Source organism: Grammomys surdaster, unplaced genomic scaffold, assembly GCF_004785775.1.
Source record: "Grammomys surdaster isolate TR1022 unplaced genomic scaffold, NIH_TR_1.0 190, whole genome shotgun sequence".
In the NCBI taxonomy this organism is placed as follows: Eukaryota; Metazoa; Chordata; class Mammalia; order Rodentia; family Muridae; genus Grammomys; species Grammomys surdaster.
Genome location: NW_021604635.1, coordinates 5,809,482 through 5,826,611, shown reverse-complemented (window position 1 = coordinate 5,826,611; position 17,130 = coordinate 5,809,482).

Genomic DNA, 17,130 nt, shown 5'->3' with positions numbered 1-17,130 from the left:
GTTAGGGGAGATCTTTTCCCAATCTGTTGGTTGCCGCTTTGTCCTATTGATTGTGTCCTTTGCTTTACAGAAGCTTTGCAGTTTTATAAGGTCCCATTTGTCAATTCTTGATATTAGGGCATAAGCTATTGGTGTTCTGTTCAGAAACTTTTCTCATGTGCCCGTGTGTTAGAGGCTTTCCCCCAATTTCTCTTCTATTAGTTTAAGTGTAGCTGGTTTTATGTGGAGGTCCTTGATCCACTTGGACATGAACTTTGTACAAGGAGATAAGTAATTTGCATTCTTCTACTTGGTGATCTCCAGTCGAACCAGCACTATTTGTTGAAAATTCTGTCTTTTTTCCCACTGGGTGGTCTTAGCTCCTTTGCCAAAGATCAAGTGACCATAGGTATGGGGGTTCATTTCTAGGTCCTCCATTCTATTCCATTGATCCTCCTGCCTGTCTCTGTTCCAATACCATGCAGTTTTTATCACTATTGCTTTGTAGTACAGCTTGAAATCAGGGATGGTGATTCCCCCAGAAGTTCTTTTATTGCTGAGAGTAGTTTTCGCTATCCTGGGTTTTTTTGCTATTCCAAATGAATTTTAGGATTCCTCTTTCTATCTCTGTGAAGAATTGAGTCGGAATTTTGATGGGGATTGCATTGAATCTGTAGATTGCTTTTGGCAAGAGAGCCATTTTTACTATATTAATCTTTCCAATACATGAGCATGGGAGATCTTTTCATCTCCTGAGATCTGTTTTGATTTCTTTCTTCATTGGCTTGAAGTTCTTGTCATACAGGTCTTTTACTTGTTTGGTTAGATTCATACCAAGGTATTTTATATTATTTGTGACTATTGTGAAGGGTGTCATTTCCATCATTTCTTTCTCAGCCAGTTTATCTTTTGAGTAGAGGAAGGCTACTGATTTGTTTGAGTTAATGTTATATCCAGCCACTTTGCTAAAGTTGTTTATCAGATTTAGGAGTTCTCTGGTGAAAGTTTTGGGGTCACTTAAGTTTACTATCATATAATCTGCAAATAGTGATATTTTCACTTCTTCCTTTCCAATTTGTATCTCTTTGACGTCCTTGTGTTGCCTAATAGCTCTGGCTAGGACTTAGAATACTATATTGAATAGGAAGGGGGAGAGTGGGCAGTCTTGTCTAGTCCCTGATTTTAGTGGGATTGCTTCAAGTTTCTCTCCATTTAGTTTGATGTTGGCTACTGGTTTGCTGTATATTGCTTTTACTATGTTTAGGTATGAACCTTGAATTCCTGATCTTTCCAAGATTTTTATCATGAAGGGGTGTTGAATTTTGTCAAATGCTTTCTCAGCATCTAGTAATATGATCATGTTTTTTTTTCCTTTGAGTTTGTTTATATAGTGGATTACATTGATGGATTTCTGAATATTGCACCATCCCTGCATTCTTGGGATAAAGCCTACTTGATCATGATGGATAATTGTTTTGATATGTTCTTGGATTCGGTTTGTGAGAATTTTATTGAGTATTTTTGCATCGATGTTCATAAGGGAGGTTGATCTGAAGTTCTCTTTCTTTGTTGAGTCTTTGTGTGATTTAGGTATGAGTGTAATTGTGGCTTCATAGAATGAATTGGATAGTGTTCCTTCTGTTTCTATTCTGTGGAATAGTTTGAAGAGAATTGGTATTAGGTCTTCCTTGAATGTCTGATAGAATTCTGCACTAAAACCATCTGGTCCTCGACTTTTTTTGTTGGCAAGACTTTAAATGACTGTTTCTATTACTTTCAGGGTTATGGGACTGTTTAGATTGTTTATCGGCTCCTGATTTAACATTGGTAACTGATATTTGTCTAGAAGATTGTCCATTTCATCCAGATTTTCCAATTTTGTTGAGTATAGGCTTTTATAGTAGGAGCTGATGATTTGTTTTTAATTTCCTCAGTTTCTGTTGTTATGTTACCCTTTTCAGTTCTGATTTTATTCATTTGAATACTGTCTCTCTGCCCTCTGATTAGTCTGGCTAAGGGTTTATCTATCTTGTTGATTTTCTCAAAGAACCAGGTCCTGGTTTTATTGACTCTTTGTATAGTAGTTCTTTTTGTTTCTATTTGGTTGATTTCAGCCTTGAGTTTGATTATTTCCTGCCATCTACTCCTCTTTGGTGTATTAGCTTCTTTTTGTTCTAGGGCTTTCAGGTGAGTTGTCAAGTTGCTAGTGTATGTCTCTCCCATTTCTTTTTGTATACACTTAGAGCTATGAGTTTTCCTCTTAGCACTGCTTTCACTGTATCCCATAGGTTTTGGTATGATGTGTCATCATTTTCATTAAATTCTAAAAAGTCTTTAATTTCTTTCTTTATTTCTTCCCTGACCAGATTATCAAGGAGTAGGGTGTTGTTCAGTTTCCATGTGAATGTGGGCTTTCCATTGTCTTTGTCGTTACTGAAGACCAGCCTTAGACCATGGTGATCTGATAGGATGCATGGGATTATTTCAATTTTTTTTGTATCTGTTGAGGTCTGTTTTGTGACCAATCATATGGTCTATTTTGGAGAAGATACCATGAGGTGCTGAGAAAAAGGCATATTCTTTTGCTTTAGGGTGAAATGTTCTATAGATATCTGTTAAGTCCATTTGGTTCATAACTTCTGTTAGTTTCACTGTATCTCTGTTTAGTTTCTGTTTCCATGATCTGTCCATTGCTAAGAGTGGGTTATTATTGTGTGAGGTGCAATGTGCACTTTGAGTTTCAGTAAGGTTTCTTTTATGAAAGTGGGTATTCTTGCATTTGGTGCATAGATATTCAGAATTGAGAGTTCATGTTGGTTAACTTTTCCTTTGACAAGCATGAAGTGTCCTTCCTTATCCTTTTTGATAGCTTTAAGTTGAAAGTCAATTTTATCCGATACTAGAATGGCTACCCAGCTTGTTTCTTAGGGCCATTTGCTGGAAAAATTGTTTTCCAACCTTTTCCTCTAAGGTAGTGTCTGTCTTTGTCACTGAGGTGGGTTTTCTGTATGCAGTAAAAAGCTGGGACCTGTTTGCGTATCCAGTCCATTAGCCAATGCCTTTTTATTGGGGAATTGAGTCCATTGATGTTAAGAGATATTAAGGAGAGGGTGTTGTTCCTTCCTGTCATTTTTGCTAATAGTGGAGGCATTGTTTGGGTTTGTTAGAAGGGGATTATTTTCTTGCTTTTTCTAGGGTATAATTGCTCTCTTTGTATTGGAGCTTTCTTGCTATTATCCTTTGTAGTGCCGGGTTTGCGGAAAGATATTGTGTAAATTTGGTTTTGTTGTGGAATATCTTGGCTTCTCTGTCTATGGTAATTGAGAGTTTTACTGGGTATAGTAGCCTGGGCTGACATTTATGTTCTCTTAGGGTCTATATGACATCTGTCCAGGATCTTCTGGTTTTTATAGTATCTGGTGAGAAATCAGGTGTAATTCTGATAGATCTGCCTTTACATGTTACTTGGCCTTTTTCCCTTACTGCTTTTAAAATTCTTTCTTTGTTTTGTGCATTTTGTGTTTTGATTATTATGTGACAGGAGGTATTTCTTTTCTGATCTAGTCTATTTGGTGTTTTGTAGGCTTCTTGTATGATTATGGGCATCTCATTCCTTAGGTTAGGGAAGTTTTCTTCTATAATTTTGTTGAAGATATTTATTGGCCCTTATGTTGAGAATCTTCACTCTCTTCTATAAATTCTTAGATTTGGTCTTCTCATTGTGTCCTGGATTTTCTGGATGTTTTGTGTTAAGAACTTTTTGCATTTTGCATTTTCTTTGACAGTTGTGTCAATATTTTCTATGGTATCTTCTGCACCTGAGATTCTTTCTTCTATCTCTTGTATTCTGTTGGTGATGCTTGTGTCTATGACTCCTGATTTCTTTCCTAGCTTTTCTATCTCCAGGGTTGTCTCCCTTTATGATTTCTTTATTGTTTCTACTTTCATTTTTATGTCCTGGATGGTTTTGTTCAATTCCTTCACCTACCTGGTTGTGTTCTCTTGTAATTCTTTAAGGGATTTTCCTGTTTCCTCTTTAAGGGCTTCTACCTGTTTACCTGTGTTCTCCTCAAATTCTTTGAGGGTGTTATTTATGTCCTTCTTAAAGTCCTCTATCATCATCATTAGAAGTAATTTTAGATCTGGTTCTTGCTTTCCTGGTGATATGGGGAGGTCAGGACTTTCTAATGTGGGAGAACTAGGTTCTGATGATGTCAAGTACCTTGGGTTGCTGATGCTTATGTTCTTGTGCTTGCCCTTCACCATCTGGATCTCCTTGGTGCTATCTACGCTGTCTCTGACTGGAGCCTGTCTTTCCTATTATCTAGGTTGTGTCAGAACTGTGTGGGATGGGTTTTACTGCTGGGGTTAGAGCTGAGGCTCAAGATCTACTAAGTGCTCAGGTGGAGACTGGAAGGAACCAGTGCTCTGGGTCAGGAGTGAATTTCTGGGTCCCAATGGGTCCCAGTTTCTCCCTATTTGGAGCAAGTGTTGCTGCCTCCTTGCCTAATATACTGCTTGGGTTAGAGCTCCTGGAAGCCTGCTTTCTCTGGGTTCTGTGAGATTGGGTGCAGAGCCATCTCCTGGGATCTGCTGAGTGCTCGGGCCCAGACCAGAAGGAACCAACCCTCCAGGCACAAGTGAATTCCTGGGTCCCAGTGGGTCCCAGTTACTCCCTGTTTGGGGCAGGTGTTGCTGTCTCCTTTCCTGAGATACTGCCTGGGTTAGAACTGCTTGGAGAACAGACATACACACCCAAATCTTAGATTCTTTCATGATACTGAGAAAGTGAAGTATTGATTAGTCACTAAGAAATATGATGTGTGTTTGGTGCTGACCAACCAATAGGATTGCTTTGAACATCAGAGACAGGAGAATGATGAAGTAATGTAAACATAGAATATTATAGAGGTATGTTCTTTTTCCTGATACATTGTGTACTAAACACAAATCAGGAAGCCATGAGAGTGATTTGGGAAATAAACACAACTTATAGGTACATCTTATGTAGCAGGAAATTCTGTCAAACTTTGATGCATTTAATTTGATAAGATGCAATTTATCTCCCCCCTTCTCCACTGACTCCCTTTTATGCTTTCTGTGTTGTAGCTAAAAAGTCATTACCAAATACTAGCATCTAGATTGTCTCCAATGTTTTAAAATATTAATTGTTCTGTATTTGGGTCATTCATCTATCAAAACTAATTTTGTGAGTGTTATAGAACCTATGTTTAGATTAATTGAAGGTGTAAACAAATGCTCAATTATTCAGTACCATTTGTTAAAAAGTCTAGGCTGTTTCCCATTGAACTGCCTTTGCTTTTATGTCAAAGATTACTAACTGAAATTATGTAGAGTTTTCCTGATTCTCCAATTCAATATCATTTGATTGTATTTTTAGCTGTAAACAAACCAACTGGCATCATGTTTCCTTAATTAATATGATATAATTCTTGGAAATCTCACCATGAGCCTTTGAACTTTATGCATCAGGATTATGTTGAATATTATGGATTTGAATTTCCATGTAAAATTCACAGTCATATTTGACAATACCACTGGCATAGCTTGCTCTACTTTTTTATTCAGATGATCCTACAGATCCTGACACATGAAATTAATATTATGACGATGCCCTCATCCAATCTATCAACACACATTTATGAATGCACACATGTGCATATATACATACATGTACATTGGATGAGACAGAGGCATTGAGAGGCATTAGTTCACACAATTATCTAAGATACTCGAGTGTGTCTTCCATGCTGATATGATGCTAAATTGGCTACAGTCTATCCATAACTTGTTCCTAATCTTGGGAGAGATCATTTAATTTTGGACAAAGTAAATGACAGCTGCTATGCTTTATCCGGCTGAGAAATACATCCTTTTCCCATTGTTTTCCATTGATACGTTTTTAAATGACTTTATTTCTTCTAGTATTTGATATAACTCCTAATGGTTTTGTTTGCTTGTTCGTTTCTGTTTTTGTTTTTAAAGTTTGCCCCTGGTGACATTCAAATCAATGAATTTCTCACCTATCAGAGCATCCCCATATATCAGGACTAAATTTCACCTGTTAGTTATATTTGTAGTAAATAATTGTTTTGTACATTTATATATTATTTAGTATAATATTTAATGTATTTCTGAGAAGATTTGAATGAATGCTCATGGGAGATATTAATCTGTAAATTTCTTCTTTTATAATGCCCATGCATCAAATATACTTTTTAAATTAAATTAAAATGGGAAACTCAATAGGCAACCCTAATTTTAGTTTGTTCCTAAGAGTTTACTATAAATTTTCTCCTTAATTTTATGATCTTTTAGTGTAAAATCTATTTGGAATCCTTAGCTCATTAGGATATAACTCAGCAGCTGAAAACAAATTCAAAAGATCTTCAATAACCTAATGCATATATTCATTCATGAAAAATACCCAGGAGATCATTATGAAAGTTGATTTGCAGCAATTTTATATAATATATTAATATTCTCTGCACTATATTCTTACAACACATAGATTTGAAGATACTCGTAGTTTTATTGTAATTGGGGGAACTTTAATGAGCTCCTATTTCCAGAATTGAGAAATCATACCTATGTAGATCTTGGATATAGGATCTGGATGTAAAGTTAAAGTCTCTCACATTCTATAGGATAGAATGTGTTAACTGACTGCTAAGAGCACATTCAATACATTCACAATAGTGCTTCTGGATCCTCAAGGAAGCTTGAAGGTATACACCTTTTCATTCTACATATTTTCAGCAGGGAAAGTTGTTGAGTATGGTTCAGAAAACTTGTCATAAAATAGTTAAGCAAACATATATACTCACAGTAGGACACTGTTTTCTTCCACTGGCAGAGTAGGTCACTGTTACGTCTGATGGTACAGTATTTGATTTGCCAAAGCATCTTACACCAAAATATTTTTTCTGAGTCTTCTGTTTGGATGGAAGAAGATTTCAACCAAGGAGGTAGGTGTTATAATTTGTATAGGCTTGGCCCAGGGAGCGGCACCTGTTGGAGTAGGTGTGGCCTTGTTGGAGTAGATGTATCACTGTGGTTGTGGGCTTTAAGACCCTAAAGTTAGCTGCCTGGAAGTCAATCTTTCACTAGAAGCCTTCAGATAAAGATGTAGAACTCTCAGCTCTACCTGTACCATGGCTGCCTAGATGCTGCCATGCTCCCACCTTGATGATAATGGACTGAATCTCTGAACCTGTAAACCAGCCCCAAATAAATGTCCTTTATAAGATTTGTCTTGGTCATGGTGTCTGTTTATAGCATTAAACCCTAACTAAAACAGTAGGAATAGTCCATGGAAGCCCAGTTCATAGCAGCATCTAGCTCTTATCTTCTCAGCATCTGTTACTGAGTCAAACTAATTTACCTCTATAGACATCATTGCTCTCTTTCTCAGTACTCAATATTGATTGGGGTTTCACATTCTTGAAGTGAGGTTTCCATTGCTTTCATTTTGTTATATTTGATAGTGTTGACCACTTCTTGTAGTAACTGCTTTTTGCTTTGGCTTCTTGAGTATTGAATTGTCCTTTGTTTTTGTTTTCATCTCGTGTCTTCATCTGAATCCTTTTGGTGTCCTTCAGTCTCTTTTTCATAATTTTTCTCAATCTTATCACCTTTTCAGTTTCCAATGAGCTGTCTTATCCAAGCATCTGGCTTTAATGATCTTTGTGAGACTTTGAACTCTATTTAGGCTTCTCGATTTTGCTATCTAATACTCTTTATCCTGCTTCAAAACTTCAGCTGAACCTGACCCAGAATTCTCTCACAGTATCTGCCTCCTCCTTCTACATTCCCTACTCTGTTAATCTTCTGTTATTTTTAATAACTTTCAAGAAATTTGAAATGGGTCAAAGTGGGTTCAAATACATGTGTTGGCAGTACCACGGCCACCTAATGCTCGGGGAATGCAATTTCTTAAATAGTGGGCTGTGTTTCAACATTGTATTCTATAACTAAATGTTGATATCACAAAAATTGGCCAGAATAAAGGTTTCTTAATCATTAAGAAACTACGCCTATTTCAAAAAGACTACAATTATACAAAAAACTAATGGAAACTCTGAGACACTGAGTGTAGGAGAAAAGGTTTCACCAGAGAAGCTCCCCCAGTTTCTTACCTAATATCAAGTAGCCAGCCCTGGGATAATATACTTACAGGATACATTATACAGACTGGAGAAGGTTGTACTTATGTATTTAGGATTATGTGTGTTTGTGTGTGCGTGTGCGTGTGCGTGTGCGTGTGTGTGTGTGTCTGTCTGTCTGTGTAACAACAGTTAAAGAAAATGAGACCATGAGTTTAAAAGAGAGCAATGGGATACTTGGGATTAGTTGGAGTAAAAAAAGGAGGGAAGTGAGATAGTTACTGTGTAATTTCAAATAAATGAAGAAATCATTATAAATAATCAAAAGCATAATGTATCTTAGGTGTTTATGGTAGCACTATACAGCACCTGTTTTTCACATGCTAGATTTTAAGTGATTATTTGAGTTACTTACTTGACTTCCATTTTAGAAAGTCATTAAGTAAATTTTGGCTTGAAATTAGGTCACAGTTCCATCCAGACAGCTTTTATTTTTACCTCCCCAGTATACTTTTGGAACTGGAAAACATACAGAGATAATTAGCTGGAGGCTACCCTAGACTCTTGCACTTTCATATCCTAGGGAAAAAAACTGTCAAGCTACATTGTCATTTTCTTAATATGTCTTCATCTACCATACAAAATATCTTTTTCTCAAATACAAAAGTTCAAGTTTAGTTTATCTACCAGGTTATATAAATAAAGTACTATTTGTTCTCTTTCTGGTTTGTCTTGATCCTCTGAAGAAAAACAGACAAATTAATAGTTAGATAGATCAATAGATATCTAGATAGCTCAATAAATTGATAAGTCAATAGATTCACAGAATGATCACTAGACCAACTGATAGAACAATAGATTAATCCATTGATTAATATATCAATCTTATGATAAATTACTGATAGATCACTAGACAGATTATGAGATTAACTGATAGATGAATAGACAAATAAATCAATAGATATATAGATAGATCACTAGATCTATCGCTTGATAGTGAGGTAGGCAAATACAGTAGTAAACTGATAAATATACAATACATGATACAATAGTAGATAGAAATAGATGATAGATAAATTCATAGCTCAAAAATAGATTGATAATCAATATATATGTAAGTAGATTTATAGATTTATCATAGAGCAATAAATTTATTATTTGATAGATAGGTTAATAGATTAATTGATAGATTAATAGATCAATAGATCTATTGATCATCTATCAATCTACATATTGATCTATTGATAGATGATAGATGATCAATGAAAAATTGATTGATCCATCAATGTATAGATGAATATATATACATATATATTGATATTATATATATATATATATATATATATATATGAACAGATAGATCTATATATTCGCATCTAAAATTTGATTCAATTCATTCTTTCAGTGGCTCTTTAGAGTACCAGGCATGTCTGAGACTGCCTTTCACAATATTCATGTCTAAGCCAGTTGAAGCTAATTTATCTGGCTCCCAGAATATTCCCTGATATATATTCTTTGTTCTAGCCTTAACTATTTTTTTCAAATTTTGATTAATTGATACTTAAGGTTTTTGCTTAATTTGCCTTTGCTTTGATATGAAAGCCGTATTCTATGTTCATTTTTCTTTCCCATCTTTCTAGCCATCTTTCTTCATTTTGAGATGACAGTGCTACCCCTTCCTTGAGAAAGACAGTTGACATGTCTGAGTAGACAGTTGATCATCAGCTGTGATGAGAGCATAATACTTTTCTTGGAATCCACACTGTGCTACTTTTCCACTTACTAGTCTTTTCCATGACCTTTAAAACCATGGCTTTCCCCCTTTGTTAAATCAGAGTTCTGGAGTGATTGGCAAGTATTTAGAATTTATCTAAAGGATAAATGTGTCTTGGAGATATAGTTATTCTAGGATGTAAAGGATTCACTGTAGGTTTACTGAGCACAGCACTGGAGCTAATGGCCTGCTAGATTTTCTCTGGTAGAAGCACAAACCTGTGTTTCAGTGGTCCTCAGGAAAGAACAGGAAGTCAGATGCTTACTCTGAGTGGTATTGAAGAAATTTTCTCAAGCTCTAGTTTAGAGCCATGGACCATGAAGTTGAGTTTTGAAAGGCAACAAGGATGAATATACCAGATAGATTTTTTTTTTTACAGGAATTGAAATGACATTTCCCTCTTGTCTCAATTCTTAATTGGCTGCTCATGGTCACTGGGGTGTTTACACAGCCTCAAGGCTGGCTCCATTCTGTTGCCATCTGTCTCAGTTAGAAGCTCACTACAAGTTCCATATGGCTCCTTAATTCCAACAAGCCTGAAGCATTCTCATGTTACATGGGCCAGTTGAGAAGTTACCTTATTTGTTTTGGGTTTGAAATAACTGGAATTGAAATTAGCAGTACTCTACATCTCTCAGAATTCTATTCCTTTAATAGAAGATGTTGCCATGGGCACCTGGCATTTCTGTTACATCTTTGCACATGTTTATTTTCTAAATAGAGAACACATATTTTTGCTCCAAAAATAATAGCAAGAATGGCACATTTTCATTTATAATGTACAGCACTAGCACAATTTCCACCAGATTCATATTCAACTTCCTAACTCTTTCACAACACAAAGTGCTATTCTTTTCATTTGCTTAAGGTGGTAATGCTGGTGGTTGGCTATCTGGCCTGAGAACTGCAAAATCAGAAGTGGTTTGTAACATCATCTAATCAATTACTTTTATTCAACATAAACATCTTACAATGAGTCATCTAAATCATTTCTATCTGGGGACTCTTTGATCTTGGATTTCTCTCTTTGTTCTACAGTGGTCTAATCCTTTATCTGTGTAATGGACTGTTTTACTTATTATAAATGTATGGTTTTAGAGGATTTAGAAAACCATCCAATTTATTACAATTCCATCTTTCAGATATTGGAGTCTTGGTTTGCTAAGTCCTTTTCCCGTCCTCTAAATCTTCTTCAGTTACCAAAACCTCACTGTTTTCTTTCCTATCCAAACTTATCCTGATTTCCAACTCCTGCATGATTTCTCACTTACTATTCTCCATCTGGCCAACTGGACCAAATCATGCTTGTTTCATTTGTTTTCATGTTGGAAGAAGCTTCTGAAAGCAATATCTTCTCACTGTACTCTAGGGTGCCCTTACCTTCTTCTGGGAGCCAGTGTATCAGTTCACTGACTGCTCTAGAATCCATTCTCCTATTTGATCAGCTTAATAAACATTCAGAATGTACAAACCTTTCCAATGTAAAACACAGAACAAATTCTTCACTGCTAATACTTCTTTTGTGTCTATTTTTTTTATACTCTTCACCAAAACTCATGAAATCCTTTCTCCTCACATGTCATTGTCCCTTTTTCGTTTCCCTTCTTTTACTTCAATCCTCATTAACTACCTTAAAGACAACATCATCATCACTGGTCACTGTCAGAAACACACACTTCCTGAATGTTTCTGTCATCTGTGCCAGCTTCTTCTTTCCTGGCTGTCTCTTCATCTATGAATACTTCTTAGATTTTCCAAACTGAAATAAGATAATTATACAATAACAGACCTCAGCTGTATTTTCTCAGCAGACAATAGTAGGTATTCTAAAAGGTTGAGGTAAGAACAGTTTGGTTTGATCCAACATTTGCTACTGTGTTGTAATGTGAGCAGAGCTTGAAACAAATTCTTCAAATGAACATAAGCACATACAAGAAAAGCAAACATTAAATGCTTTTATTTGTTTGTTAGTTTGTTTTTCAGTTTTCCTCTACTGTATGTTTTATTAAATAAAATCACTGTTTATTGTGGTAGTAGCACAAATAAAACACACAGTTTAAAGTAATCACTCAATTAAAAAAAATTGTCTAGTCCCAAACTCTATGGAATGGTCAGACAGAAGCAGAGAGCTTAGCTTAGGCCTTTACACTTTCTCTGTCAACTACATTTTATTCAATTATTTGTCACACACATTCACACAAAGGACAAAACACTATGGCAGTATTGAAATTAGGAATGAATCTTCCATGACTCATGTGTTCTTTCTCATAATCTACTAATAACCTTTCTTGGTGACCTTTCTATAGTATACCATATCCACATTTATACATGTATACTTTGTAGGTGAAGATTAACATATGAGGGAGAAGATGCTGGGTGTTTGCGTGTTTGCATGTTTGTTTGTTTTTGAGTTTGGACCATCTCGCTAATATTATGCTTTCACAGTTCATCTATTTTCCTGCAAATTTTATACAGTCATATTTTATAGCTAAATAACATTCACATGTATATGTATATATTATAGTTTCATTATCCAATCCTCTGTTGATAGGCACCTAGGTTGAATTCATTTCCTTGCCAACATATTAAGCAGCAATGAATATGGATATGAAAATATCTTTATGATAGGGTTCTCTGGACACATGTCTAAAAGTAAAATAGCTTGGTCATATGGTAGCTCAACTTTTAAATTTTGTATTAATTTGAAATTAAACATAAAGTCTTCCTTAGTATTAAGGAGACAGTTGTAGGCATCATAGCAGTGAACCTTAAATTATACTACAGAACAATACTGATAAAGACAGCTTAACATTGACATGAAAAAAGCCAATGTCACATTATCAAAGACTCAAAAGTAAACCAACAAAGCTAGGGCCATTTTTTTTTAAGTTGCAAATCATACAGTGGAAAACATTTACATAACAAATCATGCTGGCAAACTGGATATCTGCCTAAAGAATGAAATCTGATTTATATATTTATTTTTATGCAAAAAATCAGTTTGAAGCAGATCAAAGTTGTTAAATTAAAACCCCAAATACTAAAACTCCAAGAGGACATGTGCTAAGGAATACTCTTCCAGACACTAGGGTAGGCAACAGGTTTCTGAACAGAATTTCAGTAGCGTAGAAATGATCCTTTCATATTAACAAATGGAGCTATAAGAATTTCCAAAAGATTTTGCCCAACAAAAGAAACTATCCATAGAGCAAACAAACAAACAAATAAACAAACCCAAGACATCAAAAAAGTTCTTTACTCAGACAGGGAGCTAATATACAGAATGAAAAAGAACTATATAAATAAAATACTAAAGAAAGAAAATTTTCAGTCAACAATTGGGCCAATGAAATGGACAGTTTCAAAAGAAAAAGTAAAATCACAAATGTCATATGACCATTATGAAAGTTGTTCAAAATGCCTACACATGGGTGAAAAGTTAAATCTGCTTTAAGATCCCACTAATTACAGCCAGCTCTCATCATGAAAAATGTCAGCAAAAGGTTGACAAGATCTGGGGAAAAGAGGAACTTATTCATGTGGCGCAAGTTAACACAGTCATGGATATCTGTTTCGGGTTGGACTCTCCAAGACAAGATCATTATTTAAAAGATAGATTTAGCCTCTATTCTTCTATTTCCTTTTATGTTTATTATCCTCTCATGTATTACTTTATAACTTTTCTCCCATCTCGCCCATTTCCTTCCTGAGTAAAACAGGAGTTCCAGGTCATATCTAATTTTCATAGTAGCATTCTTCTATTTATTTCTGTAGTTTTATTGGGGAACCGTGATTGAATTATTTTCTGTACATGCATGTGCAGATGTGGTAAATGAATGTGCAAAATTTTTTTAATATTCTCACGTCATAACACAGGTAGAAACTTTAGTGAAAATATCTCAATACTTCTCTGTCATTTCTGTGTTAACAGGGATGGGGAGGGTGGAGATGAAGATGAAGACATGAGACAAAAGAGTTACAGAATAATATAATTTTTGTCAATTATATATGTTAAAGTAAAAATGTAATATTTTCTTAGAAACATTGTTGATATTAGTTATTTGCAGCACCCTTTTTGCTTTCTTCATAAATATCTTAAACATTCTCACAATATTTTACTTGAGGAAATAAAATCTTTATTAGCTATACCACATCTGTATGATGATTTGAATTGGCTCAATGAGACAATATTGACTTATAAAATATAATTGTTGGTAACATGAATAACATTCCAGTGTAATCAACTGAAATGATTATGATACCATACATGGCATGTCAGTTTACCAAATCAAATTATTCACAATTTTATTTTCCTTACTGCTTGTAAGTAAATAACACATAATTATCATAGTTTTAACAAAAATGGAATACTTTTAACACATTTTAGTATATAAGTCATGTTTTGCTATTGTGCTTAACATTACTACAACTTTCATACACACAGAGAACTACCTTCTTCTTTAATGTTTATATATTCCTTGTCATTTTTTTCTGTCATTTTTCTATTAGATATACACTGCAGTAGATATTTCTGTTGATAACATATTCTTTTATGCTGTGTTATCATTAAATAACAAATTCCTCTAAGTTAGAACTAGATTAAAATGTGAACATGTTTGATTTTGGGTGGATAGTGTATATATTTCTTTATGAAAAAAGTTTAAAATATTGTAATAATGTTATGGATTATATGAAAATTTCATGAAACATATCTGTGTTATATATATGGAAATGGTAGAATACTTTTCTCCAGGGAAATAGATTTATCACCTATCCTGGGGTGCTCTGTCTATTAGCATAAAAGAGATACTTATTTATTGAGCCTTGTGGACTTAATATCTATAAAAGGTATTTCATCTAAACTGTAGATGTCACAGCTGCTCCTCCCCAAACTTGGTTTATGTAGATCCACAAAAATGTTGGGTATTTACGTTTCTCACAATTATACTGACTGTAGTTTAGGTTGTTCTTCTACCATCATCTGAGAAACGTTGGTTATTCAGCACCAATGGTAACCACCCATGCCATTGACTGATGTTGCCCTAAGTCCTTCTGACAAACAACTTTACAAACTCAGCATTGATCTAGCTAAAAACATCTTTCACCTTCCTTAAATGTTATGCCTTTATCTGCATCTAAAAAAGTAATAGACTTTCCCTTGTCGCTCCACATATATGTAGCCACTTAATGTCTACTTCTTTGTTGGTGTTATTTATGGGCACTGTGCTCTACATGGACCAGTGAAGCCTCAAAACATTCTGAATAAAAACTCTATCCTAATGTGTTCATTTATAGTTAGAGTATCTTGTTTATCCAGTTTTTATTTTGGAACCTTTATCATAAAGAAAGGTTCTATAGTGAAAAATACTTATTTGAATACATGTATATAAATTCAAATATATATGTATACATATGTATGGAAATAAATTTATCAAAACTATATTTTACATATGGATATGTATCTATATAGAACAATACTTAGGATATAGATAATAATCACAAAATGACATAAGAAACTACAATTCTTTACATTTTCATATCAAAAATAGAGCTGGAAGAGGCCATTTAAAATTCAAGAAAAAGTCCTATTTTGTTTTTTTTAAGACTGATTCATTTTTATTTTATGTTTATGTCTGTTTTTCTAGCATGCAGGAATATGCACCATGTGAATGCCTAGTACCCATGGAGGCCATAGATGTTGGGTACCCTAGACTTTGAATTACAGTCATATGAGAGCCACAATGTAAGTGCAGGGAATTGAACATAGGTTTTCTACTCAATAGCAAAATGTTTTTTATCAGTTAAACTGTATGTTCAACCCCATGAAAGAAAAAATTAACCAGTAGTAAACTGAAAGAATGAACAATACTCTTTAGCCTTTTATTTAACATCTTTGGAAGACAGGTTTTATAGTCTTTTACTGTAGCTTATACTGCAATTCTTAAATCATGACAAATTGTATTGTACTTCATAATTCATGGTTACTAAATTTATCATGTTCTCTTTCTTATAAATTTATTTAATTTATCCATTGGCCCTCTCAACCTGATTGTACCACCATATATTGCTATAGTCTCTTCCCTGTCATATTGAAGTTGCCTTGGTCACTCTCACAACATTTATTACTCACTTCACTTAAATTTCATAGTTAATGAAAACTTTAATGCACATGTATCCAATTTTACTAGTTTATTCATTTGGTCACAATGTTAATTCAGCCATTACTTCCCAAATGATGTTTTCGTGAGCCATTTTTCTAGCAATTTCCATAAGCTTAGCATCGCGTAATTTGTCATCCTGATTTGCTTACCCTCTCCTTTTGTCTACATTTGTCAGCTCTAAAGGCAACTATTCTCTGATGATATTACAACTCTGGCTGACTTTCACAGCTGTCTCCAGACCTACTTTATTTAGACATACTGGGTTGATCTTTCATCTTTCAAAAGAACTAAGACTACAGTCTAATCATTCCTCTTCCAACTGGCTATGTCTCATCTAAATTCTATCTTTTAATTAAATCTATTTACAGATTAAAATAAATCAAAATCAGGGCAACAATACATGCTAGGCTTATATTGTTGTTATTTCACTAAACAAAAAATCAGCAAATGAGAAGTATAAAGTATATACTCACAGAGTCATGGTGTAGGCATAGCTGGAAACCAGGTAGTCATAAGCCTACAAAGTCAAAAATCTACTAATCATAAATTAAAGTGGTCTTTTCTTTTTAGTTGAAGGCCTATTTCTTTTCATGTCATTAGGTTAGGCATAAGATTCATGACATTCTGCACACTGGCTTCCACACATACCTTACCATTCATGGTCTATCCTATGATCCCTTTTAGAAGTCAAGGATGCTCCTATTCTCCTTCTATCAGCACATACCCAGCTCATAGTTTCCTGAACAAACACTGCTCCCATCCCACTTTTTCTCTTAATAGATTCCTTCTAATTTTAGCCTACTTTCTACTTAAAATGAACACTTTCCTAATCCCCTCCCTCATTTTCAGTCCTGACTTGGAGACTACTATAAAATGAGTAATCACTTGCCTTCCTTTGCCTTTTATTATATTATGATCTAATTTCCATTTCATCTTGAGCATAACTAGATATTTCTCAGGACACACAGTTAACTGACTTTCTTTGTTTCTTTCTCTCTCTCTCCTGTCTTCCTGCCTTTCTTTCTCTCTCTATCTTCCCCCTTTCTCTCTCTCTCTCTCTCTCTCTCTCTCTCTCTCTCTCTCTCTCTCT